Source organism: Augochlora pura, chromosome 11 (genome assembly GCF_028453695.1).
Source record: "Augochlora pura isolate Apur16 chromosome 11, APUR_v2.2.1, whole genome shotgun sequence".
Classification (NCBI taxonomy): Eukaryota; Metazoa; Arthropoda; class Insecta; order Hymenoptera; family Halictidae; genus Augochlora; species Augochlora pura.
The window spans coordinates 6,953,371-6,980,033 of record NC_135782.1 but is presented as its reverse complement, the minus strand read 5'-3'; the positions used below and the strand labels follow the sequence as shown (position 1 = coordinate 6,980,033).

At 42.0% G+C, this 26,663-nt stretch overlaps 1 protein-coding gene across 1 annotated transcript in view; it reads left to right on the top strand.

Annotated features, from left to right (window-relative positions):
• Positions 1-26,663, top strand: part of Ph4alphaefb (prolyl 4-hydroxylase subunit alpha-1) — a 375,522-nt gene that overhangs the window by 250,390 nt on the left and 98,469 nt on the right. The window contains exon 4 of the mRNA XM_078193790.1: positions 19,394-19,429. The gene's annotated coding sequence lies outside the window, so the exon portion shown is untranslated. The remainder of the gene's footprint in view (positions 1-19,393; positions 19,430-26,663) is intronic.

The window sequence follows — 26,663 nt, the reverse complement described above, 5'->3', positions numbered from 1 at the left end:
GAAATTGGATAAACGGTTTTGTAACGCGGCGGGAGATTGGACGTCTCGCTGCGGCGGACAGGGAATTAGGTATCCGAATCGGCCCGTGGAAAGGGCTGCGAAATTTGGAAAAAAGGAGAGGAGCTGTCGGATAATTACATCGCGGCACACCGGATGCATAATGTATGAAGACGGTTCCACGCGGGCGGCAGGCAGGCTCACAATAACGTATTCCCGCGCGAGCGGAAGAAATAGGAAAGGTTTCAGATTGAACGTCGGCGCGCTTTACTCGACGCTCGGGAGATGAATCACGTAAAAAGGACCGCCGCGATTCTATAATAAACGGAAACGGTAGGGGGATGCAAGTTTTATTTAAAGCCGCGAAGCAATTTCTTCGCCGGCGCGGCGCCGGAACACAATCGCGACGGAATAAAAATTACAAGAACCGGGGTTCTCTCCTCCGGAGGAGCTACGGTTCGGAGGAATCGTCCCGGTGAAATGCGAAACGAAACGAAAAACCTGCCGGCGATAAAGAGAGGGAAAGCGAGAGAGCGAGAGAGAGAGGGGTGTGAAGAGAGAGAGGGACAGGCAAACGGTGGAGCAGAATTTTTATTTAAACCGCGAGGCAATTTGTTGGCGCGCGGGGCGCGGGTAATCGCGACGGAATAATAATTGGCAAAAATGAGGGACGTTTCTCATTGGCCCTCTGCTTATATTCCCCGTTCCCGTTCCCGGTCCCGGCCCGTCCTAGAATTTCAATTTCGTGGAAACCAGCCGGCAACCAGCCGCCAAGCGTTATATTCGTAATAACTTTGCGCGAAATTACGTTCGAACCGAGATTTCGTCTCGCGCCGCTCGTTACCGTCGCGGAAGAACCCGACGTTCCGGCAATTTCCTAGTTTCGGACAGGCCGAGACACGCCGCGCCCGGAAACTGCGAACCGCCAAACGTCTGCCACCGTTGAGAGGCGGCAGCGCCCGCTACTTGCCGCGTTCCCGCTTCCCGCTTCCCGCTTCCCGGAATACCCGGCCACACCTCGACTTCTCGCGAAAAACACGAAATTTCCGGGACCGTTCCCCCGCGAATTTATACGAAAGTTAGGCGGAACGCGAACAGTCGTTACCGGACTGCCCGTCTTTGGCCGAAGGACCGTCTACCGCGATTGCAATTCCAACTTTCTACGATTTTTATTGTAACGCGACGGTTCGCATTAAAATTTCTAACAAGAATGTTCCTGCGGTATCAAGAATTGTATAAGAAAAAGATCAGAAATAATTAAACTCAATCGATTTGGTAGTTCTAGATTTAGTATTAAATTTATAGAACATCAAATGTTTTATATTAATTTATAAAAATCGTAATAAAGTAATTATTCTGATTAATGTGAAAGAAAAAGATAAGAAATAATTTATCTCAATCGTTTTGGTGGTGCTATTGTTAGTATTAAATTTACCGAACACTAAGCGCTACTATTTTATATTAGTTTATTCAAATCGCAATAAAGTAATTATTCCGATTTTTTAAGAATTCAGAAACGTACTTTAACAATCTGAATAATCAAAAATTAAAAATGTAGAGTTAATTTCTCGTAAAGTATTTAAAATCTTTTCCCTGTTCTATCTTTCATCTACTGAATTTTGTTATAAATATACGGTGGACTTTGCTCACTCATGGCAAAAATTGTTCGTTGAAACGCATATTTGTTAGAAGAATTTAAAAATTACTTTTACATTATTCCCAACACATTAAAACTATTGAAAGAAGAAATACATTTTCTGCAATCCCAGTTTCTTACAATTAATGCAGAACATTTTTATGTCGCATAAAGACCCATTAATTACAAACTGCATCAATTCGTAAAAATATTTCCAGCAGTCCAACAACAATTGTTAACCCTCGACACAACAGAAGCATCAATAATTGCCGCGGTCCTTCCAAAGCGAAAATAAAAATCGCCGCGCTTTCGCGCGAAATCCAGTTTAAATGGCGCACTCATTTTGCGTAACGTTGCCTCGTAATTTATTCAAATCGTTATTTAAAAGTCACCGGAAATCAGTATTCCGTGGATAATGAATGAGACGGGGAATGGCCGGTGGCTCGTTACTCGATAAAGAGTAACGGGTTAACGTTTCGCGGTGGCAACGATTTCACCGACGACGGCGACGAATAAACGTCCAATAAAAAAAAAAAGTTATTTTCGCGAACAAAGAGTTTAGAACAATATCGGAGGGAGCGATTGATTGGTTAACCCGTCGAAAATTATGTTTCGCGTGGCGCAACACGGTTGCCGGTGAACGGGATGGTGTATTTTTTTCTTCCTTTTTTTTTTGGAAAAACGAGGGAAAACGAGGACACGGGGACGGGATAGTTGGGATTATTTTCATGCGAGCACGCGCGTTACACGTACGAGCGTGTTCCGTAAATTTATGTATGTAATTGTAACCGGCCGGGCGCGAATCAAACTCGTATCGTTTTCACGCCGACGTTGAATCGTTAATATCGGCGAATTGAATTGGCAGGGTCCCGCGAACGCGTTGCAATGCGCCCGCGGGCTCGCAGCGAGCGCGCGCGCGCGCGCGTCGCGGAAAAATGTAAATAAGTTAATTTTTATTCGGGCTGGTACGATGTTTAATGGATGGCGGCACGCTAGACGGCGCGGGACCGACGTGTCTACGGTAGGCGTATAGTTTCGGAAAATTGGCCGGAAAAAGTGTCGCCGATACCGAAATATATATCGCAGTTATAGACGGCTGCGCGGACTCAAATAAAATATTACGCCGAATAGAAAAACACGGTTTCGACGCGCGACACGTTCCCCCGTATAAAAGTGAAATATTTTGATCGCTTCGTCCAGATATTTCCGGGCTAACGAGTTTTGGCTGCGTATTTTTACTGCGGAAATCGTTACGCCGGAAGTTCTAGGATTACGCAAAAACGATTACACCTGAAACGTTCTGTGCGGAAAACGTCGTCTGACATTGTTCAACCACGGTAGATATTATTCGAGGCAAGTGATTTTTAAGTTACTAACCCTTTGCACTCGAAGCCATTTCAACTGGACATCTGAAATAATTTCTCTGCCTTATAGTATTTTTATTTTGTATAATAAAATGCATTTCGTGCATATGAATCTTATGATTCGTACTAACATAACATAACCTTAACAATTTTTATAATGCAGAGTGTGGAGATAATTTTGCAACGTGATAGAATAATTTTATGGTTACAAAGGGTTAACCGCTTAACTTTGTTTATACTACATACGTATATTATATTATATAGTATACGTTTGGAACAAAGTAAGATATAATAATATTCGATTTATATGAATTTGTAGACATCGAGGAATATTTGCAAATCAATATTTTAAATATAATAATTTTCTGCAGTATGAACAATTTTAAAACTGACTACTGCATATTTTACAATAACAAGTGATTTGACGTCTTGCATCTTGTATTCTTCTGTCAGAAGAAACAATAAAGACCTGTTTTCTTCTTCCCACATTGCGAATAATTTATACATTGTTCATCGAATATATTCATAGATGTATCCTCTCTTCTCGAAAATCAATTCTCAATTGATCATTATATATCTTAAATATATATAAATTTATATATCTCAATAATACCATATTCTGATTTACTTCCTCCAGAGAAACGTACATTTCTCAAAAAGTTGCACTATAATAAATTGATTCTCCACACTAAATAATAAACTTTATTGCTTAATAATATACTAGAACCGCGATGTCCCCTGAGAGGAGACAACGGAGTGCAAAGGAAGGGTTAATGTATATCATTATCCATAGTAATTTCTGCAACAAAGAATAATATCAATCGCGTTCATACGATAAAAATAAAAATGCCTTAATAATTCGAAAAAGTAATATGGAAAGAATAAATCGATAAACCGTGAAAAAAAAACAGTTTACATTTTTATCATCTCAATTCAAATCAATTATTTTTCGTATGGATTCCTGCGCAAATAAATTCCTATTCGAATAAAATTTTACTCGGATACGCTTTTATCTAGGTAAATTGTTTAATCGATCGAATACTTTTTCGATAGAATGGAATTTTATTTGTTAATCATTATCTTTCATCCGTCGTCCGTATAAAATTTGGTTTGTCTCTGAATAATCTCTGAATAAACTAATAGATTATTTACTATATATTATTTATTATTTTTTTTATTACGTGAAAATAATAAATAAATAAAGGAATAAAGTAATTTCCGTATTAGCAAACGTCAAGAAATGTTTTTCTCGCCAAAATCTTGCAATTTGCAAGCGGACAGCTCGAATAGTTATTACGGTCGCTACAGCCTCAAAAGTAATAACAAATTAAACGATTTAAACAGACGATTAGCACAGTTTTGGAGAGCGAAAACAACTCTACCGAATAAATATTATATACTTTGTCAAGCAACAAAAATCGTTGTAAAATAAAAGAAAATATAAAAACGCTGCGAACTTATTCCCCAACCCAATATATAATATAATTACAGTAATAATTATATAATAACTACATTCTCCTCCATCTTCAATTTAAACGCACAAATTTATTACTTTCGAAGCAGTCCGCGTGACTGAGAATTGACCGTGCTTGAAATAGTGTTTCGTCGCCGAACTAGGAGATCGACGATCACGTTAACGAGGTCTTCGTTGAACCGCGTAGGCAGATGATTGCGTTTGATGCGGGCTGACTTCATCTGGCGCGGAGCTTGTTGAACTTTTGGTCCGTAGTGGGTAAATGGGGCACAGTTGTCGGCCAGCGACATTTAGCATTCTAAGAATATTGGCGGCGAGCCACGGCCGGAACGAATGTCTCTACGCGCGCGAAGAGGCTCGCGGCTCGCCGTTTAACTCCGCAGATCGCTATAATCGCGCCGATTTATGGCTCTCCAGCTGTCCCCCGGGCAAAAAAGTTCGCCGACCGTCCCGTTTCATTTCAATCAGCCGCGTTCGCCAAAAACGAGGAAAAAAAAGAAAAAAAAAAGAAAAAAATGATTCAACGCCCGACAAATATTGATCCGATATTTCCGACAGATTTTTTTCGACGCGGCGTCATCGTCCATTAAGGTCGAGCGATACGTCGTTCCGTTGACGGGCAAGCGTCGCCCGGCATAACGGAATCATTTTTCGCGGTACACCTGGTCGCGGCCGTCGCCGAAACATTCGCTTAATTACCGATCGCGAACCGAAAAAATCCTGTTTAATTACCCGGGCAGGTGGCGCGAGCCGACGCGGCTCGGCCGTAGGTGTCGTGGAAAAATTGTAAAACACGAAAGCGTATTAATTTCGCGTTGATGCATCCGGTTCGCCGACCGACAACAATAAATTTCCACGTTCCACGTCCGTCGACCGTTGCGCCCCGCCAGAGACGTTACACACATTTTTTCATTTGCAGAAATATCCCCCGCGAGCCGCGCCGCTAAATAAAAAATCGCGCGAATCAAAACGCGTCGGCGGCGTTTTACGGGCGCGCCTCCTATGGTGTGTTACGCATGGAAAAACAAGGCCGGGTCACCGAGGAACGAAGGTTTTCACGGTTCGCTTGGTTTCCGAAAAAAAAGAAAAAAAAAAATCAGTTTCGCACATGATCGGAGCCCGCGCGCAGCTCTCGTTCAACGACATTCCGCGATCGGCGTGTCCGCCCGCTGCGAACCTTTTCTACTTATTGTAAGCGCGCCGGGCGTGCACGTCGAATGAAATGTTCAACGTCGATTGTCGCGGCAATCGAGCGGTCTTTTTGTTTCGACCCGGCGAATGTTGTCCCAGCTCCCGCGCGCACGTTCCACGCACGAAAAATTAATTTGCAGTTTCTGCCTCCGTACAGCGGCCGCGCGCCCGCGAAACTGTAACGAACGCCGCGATTATTCCGGTAGAATTGCGGCACGGTTCGCTCGCGAACAGGCTTGGCCGATGAAGAATTAATTGACTGATGTTTAAACGGCTGGTTTCTAGCCGTAAATTTCGTTTTTGTTTCTCGACTTTTTCGACGGCCTTTTTTGCGGAGAAACTGTGCCACCTTTTTTGCGGTCGCGTTTGCAAGGATTGCCTGTGCATGTTTAAAATGAACCGTAACGTTGACGATTGCTAGGATTACTTGCGCATGTTTCGATAAAATTAACTACAATATTGACATTTGCATTATAAATGCAGCATTAGTAATGAAAAATATTGTCTAAATACTAGCTGGTAGAATTATAATGGAATATTTTAACGAGAATGATATTTATAACTACTTGCAATCGAGTGACGATTTTAAGGCGACGCTGAAAATTGCCGCGCTATTTTTCAAAGAATTTTCCGATTATTAAATTTGTATTCGATAAATTTGTCGAATAATAAAAATCTGTAAGCGTACGTATATTGAAATAAATGCCTTCGTTATCAAATCGAAATAGTCTCGAGTGCAATAGTCTCGCAAGCTGCGAATAATGTAGCATCATTAAAATAATTATATTTATATTATGAAACACATTGTATTTTCTTGTAAAATATTACGAAAATATGCTACCCGCTACAATTATAATTATGTTCGCGAAATGAATTTCGCGTTCTTTACCTCTGACGTGGTTCCATATAATTTCGAGAAGATATAAAAACGCAGCAAACCGTGATAATTATAAAATACAAACATAAATCCAGAGGAATCATATATTCATTAATATATTTTATTTATGATCATGAAGAAGACATACTATTTATTAAAAATATGAAGAAGAACATTTTTCCAAGCGTAACCAAGATATTGTTCGCCATTCACAGGGCTAATGTTAATTGCTTTTAATTGTCACGTCTGCTCGAGAACCGGCTAATTGCCGTCCAAACTTAGAAGCCGACGGAGAAAATGTTATTTCAGTTTCGCAAGTTACACACAGAGAGAGAAAGAGAGAGAGAGAGAGAGACCGGTGCGTGTGTTCCGCGAACGATCTGCTGCCGATGCATCTCGCGTTTCTTCTCTGTCGTTTATTATCTCCGCGATGGAATAATTAAAGCGCGTCGTTTTTCCTTCTGCGCGCGCGCGCGCGCAACGTAATTAACGGGGGAAGTTCCGTCGACGTCAAAACCGGGGCAAAATAATAGTCGACGTATCCTCGTTCCTCCGTTCGGCAAACAGACGGCGTTCTCTTTTTTCGGGGACCCGCGGAATCACGGGGGGCCGTTTTTCCGCGTCGCGTTAACGGACGACAACGTCGACGTCGATTTCTTTCCGGCGGGAGCCGCGAAAACGTGGAACGCGTCGTTGTCGCGGGAAACGCTTCCGTTCAATTAAATCCGCCGTCGAAGTGAATAACGCGGCCGCTAGCGGGTTTAATCGGCGCGCTCGCTCGCTCGCCGAAATAGTGGCGCAAATATTTATGGTTACATTGTTCCTCGTCACGGAGTGGTACGCGTGGATAAATATTTCTTAAGTACACGCTGTTTCTCTCGAGTTCGCGCGCCACCTCGCGCTGCTGCTGCTGCTTAACCGCGGCTGTGTGCTCGCGATTTAACGTTAAACCGGTGTAACGCTTTATTCGAATATAATTGTGTTTGAATGGTACTAACGATTTAACGAAACGACCGAATTAATCATTTAGTCGATTATTCGTTGCTCGTGGTATTCATTGTTCCGGTTATTTGTTAATTATTTCGGGAAATCGGTATTTATTGTTTGGTATCATCTAAATACCATATTAATGATTTAATTATTGTACGACGATGGAAATGTTATAAGTAGCTTCAAGCTGCAATTAATTAGGTAAGCGTCTTGATTAAAGATTTCGTCAAATATATTAAAAATTCTTGATACGAAATAAATGTATTGTACGGTATAATGTGTTCGATATAAAATAATAGAGAAACGTTTCTTAAAAATTTATAAGTAATTTTAAATCGCAATTTGAATAATTGCGAAATAGTCGATTGTCTTATTAAAGAATTTCGGAAAAGATTTCTATGCAAAGAATGCAAATATTCAAACATGAAAAATAGATTACAATAAAAATGATCTGTCTTAATCGCAGGACATAGAAGCTGGATTATTGCTCTCTTTTTAAACATATTAAATCGTTGAGAAGAGTGTATCACTTCTCTTCAGTTATCTAAATTTTTCTTTGCCGCTCTACGAATGCAATTTTCTCCTAAACCAATAAACTGTCCAACGATCGCTAATTATCGACAAACTTTTTACTCGACCCTGTACTTAGGCACCTGACCAGCGAGCCGACAATTAAATTTATTCATATTCTATTTGGCCACGCTCCGCTTTCCCGTGCAACCGCATCAACATGCTCAGTCTACTAATAACAAAAGAAAAGTTGTTCGCGAGTCTGTTCGCGCAACGTTATCGCGGGCAGACACTCGCCCCCCTCGCGTTCCTCGGACGTCGTGCCAGTAAAAACCAAGGCTGGTGAGATCGCGGGAGAGAACGCGAAGCAGAGAGAGAGAGAGAGAGAGAAGGAAAGATGGCAAGAGAAAACGAGAGACGGCGAGAGAACGCGAAAGAGGGCGAGAGAAAGCGAGAGAAAGGGGGAAGAAAAATGGAAAAAGGCATCGAGATTCCAGCAACAATAAACTCACCCCCCAGAGACAAGTTTCCAGCGGCGGAACGTTTAAAACACTGTAAAGCGGGGAGCGTCCGTCCGAAAATTTCCATGAATTTTTTTCCCCCGCGGCGGGAGTATTACCTTAAATAACCCTGTACACCGGTTGTAAGACGCACAAAAGGCACGCCGCTTTGTTTGCAAATCCACATTTAACCAGTGGCCTACGCTCGCGCGCCGCATTTTTACCCTACCAACCCTCTCTCTCGCTCTCTTGCATTCCGCTCTTGAAACCTCCTCGAGTTGATGGCCGTGCACGTTTTCTGCGTTACCTCGAGATTCATTCGACGATTTTCGGCATTGTTCGACGATCGTCGGACTTGCCACGGCTGTGCCGGGTCTGCGGTGACCCTGGCGAAAATTTGTCGCACGATTCGTCTATATAGAATAATAAATATATAGAATAATAAATATATAGAATATAAAATATAGAATATAAAATATAGAATATAAAATATAGAATATAAAATATAGAATATAGAATATAGAATATAAAATATAGAATATAGAATATCGAATATAGAATATTGGATACTGAATATATCAAATGCGATATTCAATATTCAATATACAATGTGCAGTATACAATATATAAAATGGAATATTCTATACACAATAAACAGCATCCGTATACAATATACAAAATACAGTAAAAGTATGCAATACGATAAAAATATTAACATTAAAACTGACAAAAGCAGAAGTATCAATATTTGCAGGTGAACTGTCCTACAGAAACTGTCTAAGACCATTGATTTCCCTTCAACGAATTCGAAAGACTGTCCAAGCAGTTCGTCCCTCGACTTGAAGGCACCCCAACGGTTCGACGTAACGTCGAATTCCCGAATGACCGACGCGAAAATTCCGTGTCCGTGGCCCGGGATTCGTCCCTCGGAATCCACGGCGGTTGATGAAGAGAATTTTTCGGTACCGCGGAAACGTCGGCCCGCATAAATAGCCGGGGTCTAATGATCGCATCGAGGCGCAGAGGTACGCGCGGGAGCCGCCGATTTCATCTAATTACAGAGTTGCCTCGCCGGGGTCCGCCCACGCTCCCGGAATCTCTCGGTGGTCTGATTTATTCAAAAACAAGCTCGCGGTTCTAATTACCACCGATCCGTATCCAGGCGGCGCTCGGCGCTCGGCGCGACGGCGTGCTGCGCGCCTCGCCGCGGCAGCTATCTCTTAATTCCTCATAATTAGAAGCTTACTCCTCGGCCGAGAACAGGTAGAAAATCGTACCGCGCCGGAGAGATAAGGAGGCGACGTATACGCCGGTGAACGCGGGCGTAATTTTCGTGGCTCCGGCATCGCGCGCGTCGGGTCGATACACCGCGGGTCCCGACACCGTGCTAAGATACTAATCTTCTGCAAACGAACTTGTTTCTCTCCTTTTTTGCCTCCCCCTTGCAACCGACTCGTGAATGATTTTACGAGGTGACCGTACCCGCTCGTTCCGCTCGCGCTCTTTTTCTCTTTCTTTGCTCTCTGTCTCTCTCTCTCTCTCGCTCTCGCTTCGTTCTTTGTGCTATCTCTTTCTCTCCCACCCACGATCCGCTTCCTCTCGAGATAACGTCGCTCTCGAATGACCTTTCGTCGGAAGTTACGCCGCCTCCGGTGGCCGCGTTTTTCCAGCGAGTGTATTTCTACGTCCCTCTCACTCCCTCTTTTATTCTCTCTCTCCTTCTTTTATTCCCTCTCCCTCTCTCCCTTTTTCTCTCTCTCTTTTTAACTTTCTCGCTCTCTTCCGCGACTGTTTCCACCGTTCCTGTCCGGTAATTTATACTCTCGCGCTTTTTCCGCCGGCGAGAGCCCCGCGACGCCTCACTCCCGGATTCTTATGGAACATCTTTAAGGAGCATCCCACTTTGACTGGCCGCGAAACATCGGATTCCCTCTTTCTTTTCGCTGCTTCCGCAGCTTCTGCAAATGCACTTGCGATAAGCGCTGCGGCGAACAAATTAGACGTCTTCGCTGGTATTTTGTACAGTCGACGCGGAAAGTATTTCGCATTTTGAATCAGGGAATTGAGAGAATATCCTGTCCGGCTTGTCTGACCTTTGCTGGCGATTTCTACTTGCGACAGTATGGATAGATGTTATCTACGATTTGAGAAATAACTTTCTTTGTCGTTGTTTATGATCTGCATATCTTATGCATCTGACCAGTACAGACGATTTATAGCATAATGTCATTATATAGATATTATTAACAAGAGACGAATAAAAAGAGAAAAAATTGTCACTGCTGAGTTGCAGTGACTTGTGCGAAGAACGTCGATAATGAAGGATAAATTTCACTGACTGCAAAGTGTCGGAGTAGATATCACTTTGGTGAAATTTAGCGATAATATCGACATGTTATCGATGATTCGATGTATTGACAGTATCGATGAGATATCGTCAAGGTAAAGGACAAGTCTGATCGCATAGTTTTATTAGGTCGCATTTTATATAATATGAATTACAAGGTGTGTATACTTTAATCAGTTTTCATTGTTTTATATTGCAAACTATCTTGTGTTAAATTAATTATTCTATTCAATATTTTTATTTCTGTTTATACTGACTAGTGATAGTATTTTAATGCAACTGAACGATCAGACCCTCCATTTGTAATATATATATAAATAGTACAGTTGTATTAATTGTATGCTTATTAATAATGTTTCAATTGTATAGTTATTAGCAACATAGTTATTAACAGTATATTATAATTTTAATTGTTACTATGCAATATATTATACTATAGTATATTATATACAGTATATTATATTATAGTATATTATAATTTTCGCGTGCACCTATTCACATCTAGAATATACAATTCGCAATTAACATAAATTAACTGAATCACCTCAAGAAATCATCTGGACTTGCCTTAACGATACACCACCGATACATCGTCAAGTATCAATAAGATGTCGATATAATATCGATATCCGATGGTCGCATCTGTATATCGCAGTGAATAGGCGTTACATTTGGTCAACAGCCGTGGCCGAGGCTGCTCCTGAAATACTGCAGAACGGGGGTAGGTCTGGCCGAGTATGGTGGTTGCAGCAAATCCGAGGTTGATGGTACGGAACCGGACCTCCTCGAAGCCAGGAACAACGTCGATAATGCCGATGGGAAACGATTCCGTTTCGACGAGAGGCACACGCATCGAGCGAGAGGAGCCATCTCCTTCAATCCCCCGTATTCCAAACAGTTTAAGGGGGTAGATCGGGGTAGTGCCGGGGAGGCGAGCTCGGTTCATTTTATTTCCTGGCAACGAGTGGTAAAGTTTTTATCTCGGCATAATACACGCCGCCTACTCCGGGACACGGCCAACTTTCTCCAACCCCTTTCTTCTCTGTCAAAGCCTGCCGAGGAACGAGCTGCCCTTCTCGCTCTCTCTCTCTCTCTCTCTCTTTTCTCCATTCTTTTCTGTCTCACTCTCTCTCTTTTCTCAATTTTTCTTTGCCTCTCTCCTTTCTCAATTCTTCTCTCTTTCTCTCTTTTTCTCTTCACAGTCCCTCTCTGTCTCTGTCTCTCTCTCTCTCTTCTCAGTCCCTCTTTGTCTGTCTCTCTACTCAGTCCCCCTCTCTCTCCCTCTTTTCTCAGTTCTTCCTTTTCTGTTTCTCTCTTCACAATCCCTCTCTCTCTCTCTCTTTTCTCAATTCTTCTTTCTCTCTCCCGAATCCCTCCCTTTCTCGTCACTATCCTCCTCCCTCGACGGAAAGTAGCGACGCGCATTCTCGTCCGCCTGTTGCAAGCTTCCGAGGAATCGGGAAAATTCTTCTACGATCCGAACACTACCGCAAAACGATTCGTCTCGGCGAAACCCGGAAAATATTCCTAAAATGATTCCATTTCCATGAACCACCCTCCGTGTCCATGTGCTCCGAGATCAATGGACTTCCAAGAGCAAACGGTTCGAAGTTTGTTTCACACAATGCGAAACGATGTTCCAGTTGCTTCAACACGATTGGAATCGAAAATTATTATTAATCCTAAGATTAATTAATTCTAGGATGCTTAGGGTTTTGGGAGGTTTATGGTCAAGTTAAACCCTGTTGCCGTAGTATTTTTGTCACAGTTATGGTGATAGAAGTTTTATCGAGGCTGATGGTTTTTGGAAGAAGAAGAGATAATTTATATTTATTGTGTGCTTATGTTTATTTTAATGTTTAAATACTGGTGAGAATATAAGAATTTTATTTAGATTAAAAAGAATGGAATAGCATTTATATTTATTAGGTTAAGCGTGTCATCCTTAGGATAAGGGGTTGTGGAATACTCATTTTATGTCGACATGAGAGGAAGTTAATTTTGTCTACTCAAAGTGTGCTTATTTATATGGTAACGTAATGAAAAAAATAAATTATCATATAACATATATTAAACAAATAAAATATGTCAAAATGATAAAAATTAACGTTGAAATAAAAAGATAGTTAACTTGGAAATGTTTGTCGTACGAAGCTAATCAAACGTTAGCATTCTTCCGAAAATTGATCTCTGTACGATTTTTAATATAGATTCGTGCAAGTATTTGCAATACAATTTGAATGGCACTCTTATACTCAGAATATAGTGCAATGAGTTAACACACTATATACGCGAAAGGTATACCTTCTCAAAAAATGTAACATTTACAAATTTCATTATATATTTTAAAGAAATTCTCGTTATATACTCCTTATCAAAATCTTCTTCTTCATTCTGCGAATATGAAATGTCCTTTGAAAAGCTCCTTTGATAGATTATTTTCGAGTTACATTTCAACAGAATTCTGCTACTTAAGCTTGCACCGTCCAACGGCATCAATACCAATACTCGCTCCGACCGGTGGAAGAATTTGTCAGAGGCTCTCCAGCCGGCGGAGACCTCGCAAAATCACGGCCCTTGATCCTGGGCGCCCTCGGCTCGACAATCAAACTCGCAGAGAGAGAGAGAGAGAGAGAGAGTGGGAGAGAGGGAGGCTCTCGCGACGAGCCCCAGTTAAGTCGGCATCGAGAAGCAGGGAGGCCTCGATAGGTCTCGCGGAGCATACGGGAACGGTCGTTTGTCTGGCAGTTCCTCGCAAAGGTCCTCCCGTATCCGGTGACGTGTAAGGAAAGCACCATTCTCACCCTTGTGACGTCTGCTCGCTGACAGACATCCGTTGGATCCTGCCCACCTCCGATCCGGGCCGCCGCCCTCTTTTCCTCCCCATCGCTTTTCTTTATCAACCACCTGTCTCGGTTCCCTCGGCCTCGGAACCTCGGCGCTCCAACCAACCAACCAACCCCCTCAACCCCCTCAACCCCCCAACGCTCCCCCCTGTCGCTCGTGTGCAAATGCGTTTCTGAAAAGCCTGCAGCCTGTCCTCGGCAACGACGTGCGACGAATTCTCTCGTCCCGCGGCGCACGAAAAAGGGAAGAAGGGTGCGCGAAGAAACAGACGCGGACCGGCGTGGGAGGGGAGGGGGAGGGGCGGGGGCGACGATCCGACGGGGACGAGGAAAATATCGCGGAGGCACCTCCTAAGGCGCGGAAGGGGGGGAAGGGGGGGCCCGCAGTGATTCGATGCACGTGAACGGAATGCTTCGCGACAAACCGCGTATTTGTATCCCGGTCCCACGGTGTCTACCGCCCTTCGCCGACCTCCCCGCGCGATTTTATCGGCTGCCGCCGAAATATGCGACGGTGATTTCGAAAATGGCCTATGCCATGTACAGGCTCTTCCTTCTCAATATTTCCTCCAATAGCGACAAAGCATTCTTTTCCATGGAAATTGAGTTTGTATTAAGAAACTTAGGTACATTTTTATTACATCTATTTTTTTTGTTCCTTAGTGGTTTTACGTCGCATCAGCTGCAAGGCTATTAATTGAATACATTTAATACATTGATCGCCACGTCATCCAAATGTGGGTGACACTAATTTCTGACCAATCTTGGAAATTCATTTTTATTGTAATATATTTGAAGAAATTGAATTCGACTAGAATGTGTCGGATGCGAAAGAGTTTCAATCCCACCCCTATGACAAATATTAACATTCTAGTTTTACAATAATTAATTAAATTGCTTTAACTATATGGGAAATTCAGTGGTCGATTGTCGACGCTCATTGTGTTAAACATGTATAATAACGTTATTTTAAAATCACCATTATCTGAAATCTCAAGATTTCTTAGAATTATTATAATAAAATCATTTTCAAAGGAACTAGAAATATTAATATGCCAATTATAATTTATTAAAATTGTTAAGCAGAGAGATGAGATTGCACTGATTTCATTGTGTGCTCAATGTGTTAAACATATATAATAACGTTATTTTAAAATCACCATTATCTGAAATCTCGAGACTTCTTACAATTATTATAATAAAATAATTTACAAAGAAACTGGAAACATTAATACATCACTTACAACTTATTAAAATGATTAAATAGAGAGAAAAAATTTCACTGATTCCTACATCCTCCATTTCCAATATTAATAAATCGGCCCGCGAAAGCTCATTCGATCGAGATCGATTAATCCATCCGCGATTATCCGAACCGATAGCTTTCCGCGTCGTTCGGCGCGGTGAACGCGCCCGTAAAAAACGATGGAACGCTTCGAAGTGTTCGGGAACAGGCGATCTCAGAGAGGGGAGATCGCCAGTTTCGTCGCATCATTGTCGCGATCGAGCCATAATTTACGCGGTAACGAAGGGAGAACGCATAATCCGAAAGTTCTCCGCTCTGATGAAGTGTTCCCGAAGCGGCACGGTGCTCCGGTCTAGCTTGCTTCCCGTTGTTTACGGATTTATTAGCTGCGGCGTCGTCTATAAATTCTGTTCGCCGGGAATTAGCCGGTTGAACGCCGCGGAACATCGTAGACGACACGGAGGAACGCGCGCGCGCGCGCGCGAGCTCGCCCTTCATAAGTTCGACGACGAGCGGGGGATTAAGATGAATGAAATCGTGGGTGGCCGGGTTAACGGGAAATCGTAAAACGCAGCTGCATCTCTCGACGGCATAGAGCACGCGATCGACCGGTCCGGGGGGGGGGGGAGGGGGGGGGCGAGGCGAATCGCGGAGGGGGGGGGGGGGGGGATAGGGTGGATCGAGGGAGCGAGAGGGAGATTAAGGGGCGCCCGAGGAGATTTTTCTTTACGAGAGCTCGGGAAAAAGGGGAGATCGGAGATATTCGGTGAGAAATTGACACTGAGGAATACGGCGGGCGGTGAAAAAATAGCTTGCGAAACAGGCGGCGACGGGTGGGCCGGTTAGTTTCGGGAATCATCGACGGAGAATAGAATTAGAAGGGTTTCGGAAAAATTGGATTTTTCATTCACGGAATTTCGACGGGCGTCGAATTTTTCTGGCCGCAGATATTAACCCTTTCAGTCTTTTAAATTTAAATCTTTTGAATACCGTATAGATCATTGTTAACTGTTCAAAGAACATTATTGTTATATTTAAACATTCTTTTCTCTTGTTCCTACGCAAAACCGTGCTATTATAGTTTTATAAAGAATTGTCTTCTGACAATTCTTTATAAAAGCTTGTTTTCTAACAAGCAACAGGAATAGGAAAATAAAAATAAAAATGAAATAAAAAGGAATTGGAATAGTTTGTATTAAGGTATTAAAATTACGTGTTTCAACGGAGGAAATTGTTATGCTAACGGCAAGGAAAATGTGCCCGGGGGACTTAAGAAAAATAGGGGCCGCGGAGATCTAAAAGGGAATTAAGGGGTGGATTTCTGGGAGTTCAAGGAAAACAGAGTTTAAAACCTTTGAGAGAAAGAGAGGGTTTTCCTTTCGCCCCTGCCGGAAGATGGAAAATATTCGGGGCGAGGAAAAAAAAAAAGATTTCAAAAAACATAAGAAGAGCGGAATGTGAAATCGAAAATAGAGCCCGAGGAAAATATGGTGGAGCGACGAGAGTGGGGGATGAGGAGGGAGGGGAGGAGAAGACAAATTTGTAGGACGCAAGAAAAATATACCGGGAGCGGTATGCGGTCGAGAAAATTGCGGAGAAATAAATGTTGGAGAAGGAAGGGGGTGGCGGTGGTATAAAAAAAAGAGGGCGGTTCGATGGAAGGCCGGATAATTGGAAAATGGTCCCGGAATACCTCAAGAAACGGGCCGGTCTAAGAACAAGGGGGATCCGGAGTAACCTCGCAAAAATGTTTGGAAAGTCTTCGCGGTGTTAGATATTAAAAAACTCCCGATCGATTTGCGAAGATGCTCGTCGACGTTAACCGAACGTTCACGTTCGAGATATTAATATCGGAAATCAATGCGGAGGTAATGAAGGTAACGACTGCGGACGTCTGCCAAATATAAAGGTCCGACAGAGAACTGCCGAATGACGTTTCGCGAAACGAAAGCAATCCCGGTCGAAAATTAAAAAATAGTTCTGTCGCTGCCGTCTGTTTCGCCATCGCGTTGATCAGGGCTCGTCTTTAATCATTCCCTTGATGAAACGAGATCATTTTTCGTAGCAGAAATTACTTTTGTTGCAGAATAATTAAATTTTGATTCGATTGATAATATATGTTTATATATTTGTCTATACATTTGATAATTACGGACAGCTTTTATATTATATGTCGACATCTTTTATGGCGATAAAGATAAATCATAGACAAATTTAAATTATATAATTGAAAATAAATAGATAAAATTTTACAAAAATTATGAGTAGATGAAATTACGTAAAAGGTAAAATATTGCGTTTTTAAAGGTCTTTTAAATGTTTTGTAAGCGCAATGGTTGAATTTTTATTTTACGGCCAGAGAGAAATTTTAAAAATCTTATTCTGTCATTTTATCTTCCTGTTGTTTTTAAAGTAAATTTTTTACACATTGTCCAGTAAATTAATTCTGACATATAAAAAGAAAATTTATCTAGTTTACTGTGTTTTTAGAAAAGTCATTTCCATTAAATATTTAATACATCTGTATCCATCTCACCAAAAATATTGACCAATCAGAAATGAATTTCGCTGAATTTCTTTCAAATACTCGCCTCTCATTGGTCAACATTTTTCGTTAATAACTCATTAACGACGCCTCGAAGAACATTTTCACAAAGGAAAAATTTGTTTGAAATGATCTCAGATAAACATGATTAAAACATCCAGCACATATCTCACACAACCGCATCTTCCAAATCGTGTGCAACTGATTAAAGGAAAAAAGTCCCGGAAAATCGCTGGACGATCAATTAAAAGATGCGCGCGCGGGAAAAAAAGGTGTCCATCAGCGGAACAGTCGCAGAAGCGTCGACGAAAAAGTAATCAGGACCGCGCGCTCTGTAATCAGATTCGGATAGAACTGAGCGGGGTACCGCGCCGGGGCGCCGAAAGACAGGGAGAATCTGACGATGATGAAGAGCGGTTTCGGAGACAAAAAGGCGGCGGAGGGGGGTTAAGATGGATTCGAGCCGGCGGGTATAACGGCGGACAATGTTATGGAATCGCGGTGTGTAATTGCGGCCACGGGGTTGAAAAAGACCCGGGTGGAAATATCCGCGTTGGGGATGTGCGCGCGCGGGGGAGGAGGGGCGGTGGTCGGCGGGACGGATGTGCTCCGGTTGGTCGGTTGGATGGGACGAAGAAAGCGAGTGAGATTAACGCTGTCGGTGAAAAGCTGTCATCGCACCGGGGGCGGACGTGAATCGAAGTTTTCTTACGCGAGTGTCACAGACTTCTCGTCGTTCCCATCGGATAATGCCGTTCCATCTCCACTCGAAGCGCGGTTCTTTTTCCTCTCCTCTGCCTCCCCTCCCCCTCCCTCCCTCTCTCGCCGCGAACTATAAAAATCAATGTCGCGTGCTCTACCGGCGCTTTTAATTCTTGCTCGGGAATTGCGGCTCTCGGTCCGACCAGCGATTCCAAAGCCGAAACTGCGGCTTTTATCTGTTCCTCTGTCTTCTACCGAAAATTAATTTGATTTACGCGATCGTCGGGAGGGAATCTTGTTACCTGCTTTTAACTTTTTCCTCTCGAAGCCATTTTAAGACTAAATCGAAAATTATTATAATATTTTTATAATATAGAATTATATACAATATTAATTATTATAAATTATTATAATATAGAATTATATATAATATTTTTCTAGTCAACAGTCGTCCCATTTTGTATAATTCAGTGCATATTATGCCTGTGAAATTGAGTCTTGTGATCCATAAAATAATTATACTTTGAACAGTCTTCTTTGAATAGAAAGAATATTAATAATGCAAAAATTATTTTAGAGTTAAATAGGATAGAACAATTTTTAACAATACCACAAAGTTACCATTCAAGTGCAAAGGCTTAAATATTAAGCACAGATTACAGCAGGTATAAACATAATTTTCATTTGTAAATAACAGATCTTTAAACAGCTTCCGGTAAAAAGAAAAACTAAGTAGGAATTCATCTTGTACTCTATTCTTCTTCGTACACTGGACTCTACAAGAGACGCGAACCTCATTTTAGCAAAATAAAAAGAAGATTACGTGAAGAGAATTTATGAATTGTAACTTTTTTAACAGCATCCAGTAAAAGCAAAAGGTACTGTACTGGTACGATCCCCGAGCGAAAATTCATTGCAGGAGATGTAAATAAAAGTTTAACAAGTTCGTCTAAATGTTGATACGCATTAGATAAAACAGTTTTTACAAGCATGCTGCAAAGGAGAAGATTGTGAATTATAAATTTTTTAGCATGTTGCAGTAAAAGTATAAGATATTATGCTAGGACGATCTCGGAATAAAAATTGATTTCATTTCTTATTTTTCTTTGTACTTTAGAAATTGCAGTAGAAATGAACATAATTTTAATGAGACGTTGTATGTGCTTCTAGGTACCGTGGTGTGTGTGAGAAGCAGTCAATATATGTAAGTATGTTACACAGACGACAATTGAAACGTTCATTTTGTCAGTGCTTTAATTTAATTTTCCAAGAGCACCGAGCTAGCTATTTTAATATTAACATTCCTACGTTGTATATAATTTTAGCAATGCCGCTAGAACGCGATGGCTCTTAGAAACGGAAAAACATTATACTACTACTAAACATTATACTATATAATATTGCTACGTTATAGTACAGTGAAGAATATTTCAAAATTTATTAATATATTATCAATATTACAAATATTAATTTCTTAATATATATTTATTAATACATGCCTGTTACTATATATTATTAATATTATATCTCCTTATATATTAACCTTAAATATCTAGAGTTTAAAATAAATCGACTTGGGCCTCTTTAAAACCAGACAACACAATTAATTAATTTGCAATTTGAAACTTACAAAAATAGTCAGCATATCTGGCTGTCGAATCATCAGACCCGACGATTAAAATGTTAAACAAAGGAGATCGCTCGGAGGTAGCCGAGGACGGAATCAACGAACGATCCGGAAGACCTTAATAATCACCGATTTCCTCGGCCATTAACCGTTAATTAGCAGTTTCCTGCTGGGAGCGGCTCGGAAGATCTCTCGCAGCGTGCTCGACTCGATCGATAACGATCGATTTGTTTGCCAATATATTCCGGCGTTGTCGCCGGGGAAAAATAAATTTGTCGTAGGAGCGGGTCGCACGGGCCGGCGGGTAATCAGATTGATTAGCTGAGAAACAGTTTTGCGCGGCGATACCGGGGACGGTAATCGAATCGGTGCCGGGGATCGATGCCCGGTCGCCGGAAATGGACGCCCTCCGCGCGGCCGCCATTATCGTCACGGCCCTTTTCGATCGGGCGAGCGCCGGACGAAATTATTGGCGGACGCGCGCGCGTCCTCCGATCGACGTTGATCGACTCGAATTATCTCGTCGCCGCCAAGTTCCGGGGTAAATAACATTCTGCCGTGGAATTCGCTCCCCCCCTCCCTGTCCACCGCTGCGAGGATGGATCAATTATCATAAATCGGGGATGTTTAAGTGGTGCTCCACCCCTTGATCATAAGAAATGACTATAGCTTGGCAATTTTTTTACTGGTAATTACTACATAAAAGATATCAAATAGGAAGTTGTTAGGCGTTGATTAATACGACAAGAAAACTTTTGTTCATTAAGCGATTGGAAAATCGTCAATTTTTAAATAATTTCTTTCGAGTTTTTAAAAATTTGTCAATCTTTGAGTAGCTGTGGTTTCGTTACAAGTTGTCGTATAATTATAACTTCTTTTGCAAATTAAAGCTTGAAATCTCTAGTTTAGGGTACTATATTCAAATTTTTAATATCGCGCATTCGCATGATGGTAATATGTTAAATCTGAGGGCACAGCTATACCATCGAAAAAGTACTAAACTTAAAGCAACTTATAGACTTGCAACAATTTTTTCTCGAGCACATACTTCACATCATTGTAAATTTCATGCTTTCCCCTTCAATTTCACTAGCGAATTATGTCGCCGCGATTTTTTTCTCGCGAGGTTACAGCACTTTGAATGATAAATGCGACGGAATCGATGAAACCATTATTTCTCGCATGCAGAAAGCATCCAATGTGTTCGAAAAGCTTTGACAAACATAGAGCCCCCGAAACGCTCGACGCATTTGGCTACTTCCATGCGGAAAAAAAAAAAATTCGTCAATAACTAAAGACCCTCATGAAAAGTTTATATACGGCGCTTTGAATCGCCGCCGCGTCGGATGAAATCACTATTTCCGCGTACAAAAAAAATATTTGCGTATCCCCGATAGCGTTGGAAAACACGGCTAAAAAATTCGAATCCGACGCGCTTTCTATCGGCCGTGTCAAAAAAAATTCCGGGAACAGCTAAAGAGGCGCCTGGTGAAAATTGATTCGCCTCGGTCGGATTCTCATGGGAATTGATTTACAGTCGGTCCCACAAGTATTCGTACCCTCTCGTTGCTTATAAGAGAAATCTGTTGAAATCGAGGGACGCATTTAAGATTTTGCAAGAAACTTTTTATTATGAATGAACACATGTATAAAGTTTATTTATACCAAAGTATAACAAAATTGTTTAACTAATAACAAAAATATATTGATTTTACTCCTCGTAGTACGTAATAACAGTCCACAAAATTATTCGTACCGGTGCAGATTTTGTCAAAAAATATTATAGTAGCTTTTTTACTTTATATTAATTTTTTTAGTATTTAGTGGGTCCACCTTTATGAATTATTATATCGTTTAATCGATTTGGCATACTTTCTACCAGTTTTAATGCGATATTCAATACTATTCCAAACTTCCAAAATTTTGTTTTTCAGCATTTGTTTATTGAAAATATCATGCTCGTGTAGTCTTCTATCTATCTCCGCCCATAAATTTTCCATAGAATTAAATTATTCCATAATTAAATTAAATTATTCCATTAAACGAGATAATACAAAGTTTATTCCAAAATTTTACACGCACCCCTTGATTTCGACAAATTTCTTTTATAAGCAGTAAGGGTACGATTACTTATGGAACTTACTGTACATCGTCGAGATTCTCGGCCCGGCCGTCGTATCGAGTGAAAAACGTTGATGAAACTTGAAATTACGGCGCGTTTCGTACAAGGATCCGATCGAGAAACGCCCGGAATCCACGGCGAAGTAATAACGCGGTAGAAAAATGTTTGCCGGTAGAATCGCGCAGGATTAAGGATTGAATACCCCGCAACGATTTGTTCCCGAGGATTTGGTTCCGCGATCCTGGCCCGATCCATCGCGCCGGTTCAAGCCCCAATATGATTCCTGGGAGTCTTTAGTCCGCCGCGTTGCGATCCGGTCCGTGGTCGGGCGAAGACCGAGAACTCGGCATAATGTATCGCCGGGACGGCGGAAGAATGTATTATTCATCGGTACCGCGACGTCTGCGTTGTTTTTTCGTTCCTCCGCTTCCTAGCAATCCCTCCTCGCTCTCTCTCTCTCTCTCTCTCTCTCTCTCTCTCTCTCCTCTCTTTGCTTTCGAACGTAGCCGGAAACTACGACAAGGATGCTTCGCATTTTTCTGTAACAGTTCCTGACCAAGACTCGAGTGATTCCTGCGATTCCTGCGATTCCTGCGATTCCTGCTGCATGGCGGGGGTTCAAAGAGCTGGCAAAAATTCGATTTTCCAAATCTTGAGTGATCGTAATATTTTCGTTTTGATATTGAACTCCCATATTCGTATATTAGAGCAGTATATTTTAAACGTGACCAAAGTCTATTTCTATTGAAATGGAGATATTTAAGGGTTGCGTTTCAAAGAGGATTAAAGTATATAATGCCAATGCAATGCTTAAGTATATCTAGGAGACTAGAATTTATAACATAAATGTCACGAAGTAATAGCAATTATTAAGTGAATAATATAAGGTGGGTTATTTATTTATACAATATTCTTATCGTTTATTAGAACTCCGATTTAAATTTTAGATAATAGAATATCTTCATATCGAGATATTCAATCGTAATAAATTATATAAAATGTGAATGAGACTCGAATTAAAATCGTAATAATCGAAATATTATCCATTGTTTCCAGAATACAAATTATAATATAATACACGAGTTCGTAGCACAAGGAAAACTTCAACGTTCAGTATTTATTTACGCGTTCGTAAACAATTTAAAAATGTCGTGGGGTCGCCGGCAACCCCACGAACTCATCCGAAGGTTAATAATTCAATAATAACGACAAACAACGTACAACATGTCCATATACGAGAACACTTTTCTCCGGCATCATTTTATTTATTTCCGTGCTCAGAGGCGGCATCGTTCCCGGTTGAAAATAAACATTTTTATAAGCACTCGTCTCTCTGTTCGCCCGGTTATTAGGATCGTTTACATGCGACGAGGAGGCTTCCTTCTTTACGGACTCTTCCCGAGACATGCGCGAAACTACGCAATATCTGGCCGCGGGTTGCTATTTCTCCGATCGTGAAAACACGATCATCGCGGAGTAGAAAAGACGCGGCCGCCGAGTGGCGGGGCGCAGGTTGCGCAACTTCCTAAAGAACGGAAGATAGGATCTCGGCGAGCTTCGGGAACGGTGGCACGCTCTCGGAAAGATACAGCGTCCCGTATAGTCCGAGCTTCTTTTTATAATCCGAAGATCATGGAAAAAGATCGTAGGAAAATCGATACAACGTGCCGGGGAATATCCTGTAAAATTTTCCTCGCCGAGAGAGAGAGAGAGAGCGCCGGTATCTCGTAAAGCCGCGATCTTGATGCGGCCGGAAAGCTCCGGTAGGATCCGGGAGGAGAGAGAGGCGCGCCGCGTCGCCGGTATTACGGACACACCCGGTAGAACGGTCTCGGTTCAAGTTCACGAAGGGGTGGCGGGCATAAAGATCGTGATGGGTGCGCGAGGGGTGTCGGTCGCCACGGGGGACGGACGCCGCGACTGGAAATAGTTTAATAAGAACTCGGGCGCGGAGAGGAAAAGCTCGAGGAGGAAGGCTCTCTCCGGCTTTGTTACCGGGTTTTCGGGGACGAAGGAGTGTACAGGGCCGCGGGGAGATTATTTTGGGTATTCTGTCGTGGCTTTATAAGCTGCCGCGCCGCCGCTACGTTCTCTCTCGGCTCGGCTCGGCACGGCTCAGCCCGAGAGTCCGCGCGGCGCCGCGCGGCGAGGCCGATATTAAAGCTTCCTATTCCCGTGGATCCTCTCGCCGACGGAACATTAACCCTACGGAATATCTAGTGCGCTCTGTGTGTGCTACGGAATGCTCTTAGCCCGGGCGCTTATTAAATTTCACGAAAGTTTTATACACTCGCGCTGGCCCGGGCACACCCGGGGCTTTATCGGGCCGACGTAATACCGCGGATTTCTTTGATTACCTCGCGGCTCAGACGTCTGGGAAATTCTCGCGATAAACAGTCGCTCGCGGGAACGCCGCGCTGACTCGTTGCCCGTAAGTTTTACGATGCAGCGCGCGCGGATTCGGAGAAATTGTTTGAGGAACGGGGCAGACCCTTGTCGCTCTTCTTCGGTCGCGCGGATCTCGGTCTCGTCGTCCGCGTCGACGGAAACGGGTCACTTATCTATCAGCATTTCGCTTAGGGTTAACTGAAAATCGACAGTTGAAATCTATAGTAGGGGTGAATAAATTGCGCGATACTGTATCATAATAACTAGAGGGTGTATAACAAACTTTTTTCTCGTTTCGCATAAATATCCACGAGCGTGTCGTAATCTTTTTTTAATAAAAACTGATTGACTTTCGAAAATTAATTTCATCCTTCTTTTTCGTTTGAATGCCACCCTGAGAGTGCAAAGGGTTGAAACAGAACCGAATGGCCAAATTTGGTGGAAAATCCGCGGCCGAAATTTGAGCATCAAACGCGAAGGACATGATCGAAACAGCGGAGCAGTCAGTTTCTGTTCTTTCAAACCGGATTGGTGGGATATCGATCAAAAAGTTGGAATGGGGGACGTGGTTGTTCAACGAGTGGACAATTAGACCGTCACTGTCATGGTTGACAGAGCGACAGGGATAATCGGAATGGAGAATTTTCCAGTCGGGGGTTCGGGCCACACACAGTGGTGTACATGCCCGATTTCGCTGGCCAAAATTATTTTCCTTATTTATCCTGTCTAGTATGCACTAACAACTAGCTCATTTATAATATTTCAATGTAGAAAAAGTAATTCTAAGTAAACACAAGTTCTTAATAAATTGTTGGACATATTTGTGCTTTTATTGATTAACTAACGATATTTTAGTTACAAATTATTGAACAGTTGGAAAACTATTCATTACAGAATTCCTCTACCAATTGTAACAAAACCTCATCGAATGAAATGTGATGGATAATAAATAAAAATTTAATATTTAACCTCTTCAGGGATGAATTTTGATAGGAGGGAATAATCTATTGAATTGTTTCTTTTTTTATCGTGCACAGTTATCGAGGCTTTGTATTTAAAAACAGAGTACAGTGCGAATCGCAGGTGCACATTAACTGGCTCCGAAGCTTCCTTTTTTCTTTCTCCTAATATTGAAATAAAATTTTATATCTATTTCGCAGGAAAATTGATACCGATGAAAGGAACATTGTGACTTATTTTCATCTTCCCGGGGAATGTCAATTAAATTTCCACAGCTGCTTCCAGTGGCGGAAACTCTCGAAGTCCGGCATCGGGGCCACAGTAATTGGCTACTCTACTATGCCAAAGTAGCAGAGAATAGCGATCGAGTACGAAATCAGGATACCGTTTGAAACCCTCGAAAGCTCGGCCGGCGTGAAAATCGCAACTCCGGCAGCCGGACGAATACTACAATTCCACTGACAAGATTATCTCACGGTACGCGTGTTCCCGTTTAGCCTCTATTCTTGCGGATTGGCCAGCGAAAACGCGAATTTGCGGTGCAAAAAAAAGCCTCGCCTCCGTGCCGTTGAATGGTCATTATTAACGCTTCGCGGTCGCGAATTTTCCTTGGAACAACGTGGGGAACAACTCTCTCCTGCAAAAAAGAGAAACTTTGAAGACAAAGGGGACGCCGAATCCCCCGGCCTCGTGTATGTTTACGAAAAAATTAAAGCGAGTTCGTTGTGGACAGTTTGATTATTTTATAAATCGAGTATATCAATTTATTAATATATTACGGACTACTTTGGCTTTTACTTTTAAATTGTTAAAGGTAGAATAATTGATAGTAATGCGAATTAAACGAATGACAAAAGTGGAATGAAAATAATAAATAACTTAATTTCTGCAATTGAATAATGAATCGACGGATATTGAAGGACTTGATAATAGCATTAATAACTGACTCAGACCTCTTAATAACCCTCGAATAAATTGATATTAATTTCTGATAACATAGAGGAATAATTTTATCATCTTCTATAATTCATGTCTGTTTTAAAATTATCTTACGAGTCAATAATACGTTTAAAAACATTCGTATTCTGATACAATCAATAATATCGACATATTCGATCAGCCAAAAGCCGTGAATATTAGATTTTTTAAAATTCGACCGATTAATTCTTCGAAAAATCAGAATGACCGGCGCGCGACGCGGCCACGCTGGAAAAAAGTTGATCGAAAAGGGCCGGGCGAAGAAAGGCGAGCAAAAAACCGGCGCAGGAAAAATTACTAACGTCAGGAACAAATCCCGCGAGTACAAAGCCCCGCGGAGCGGCAAAACCGCGGGAAAAGTGG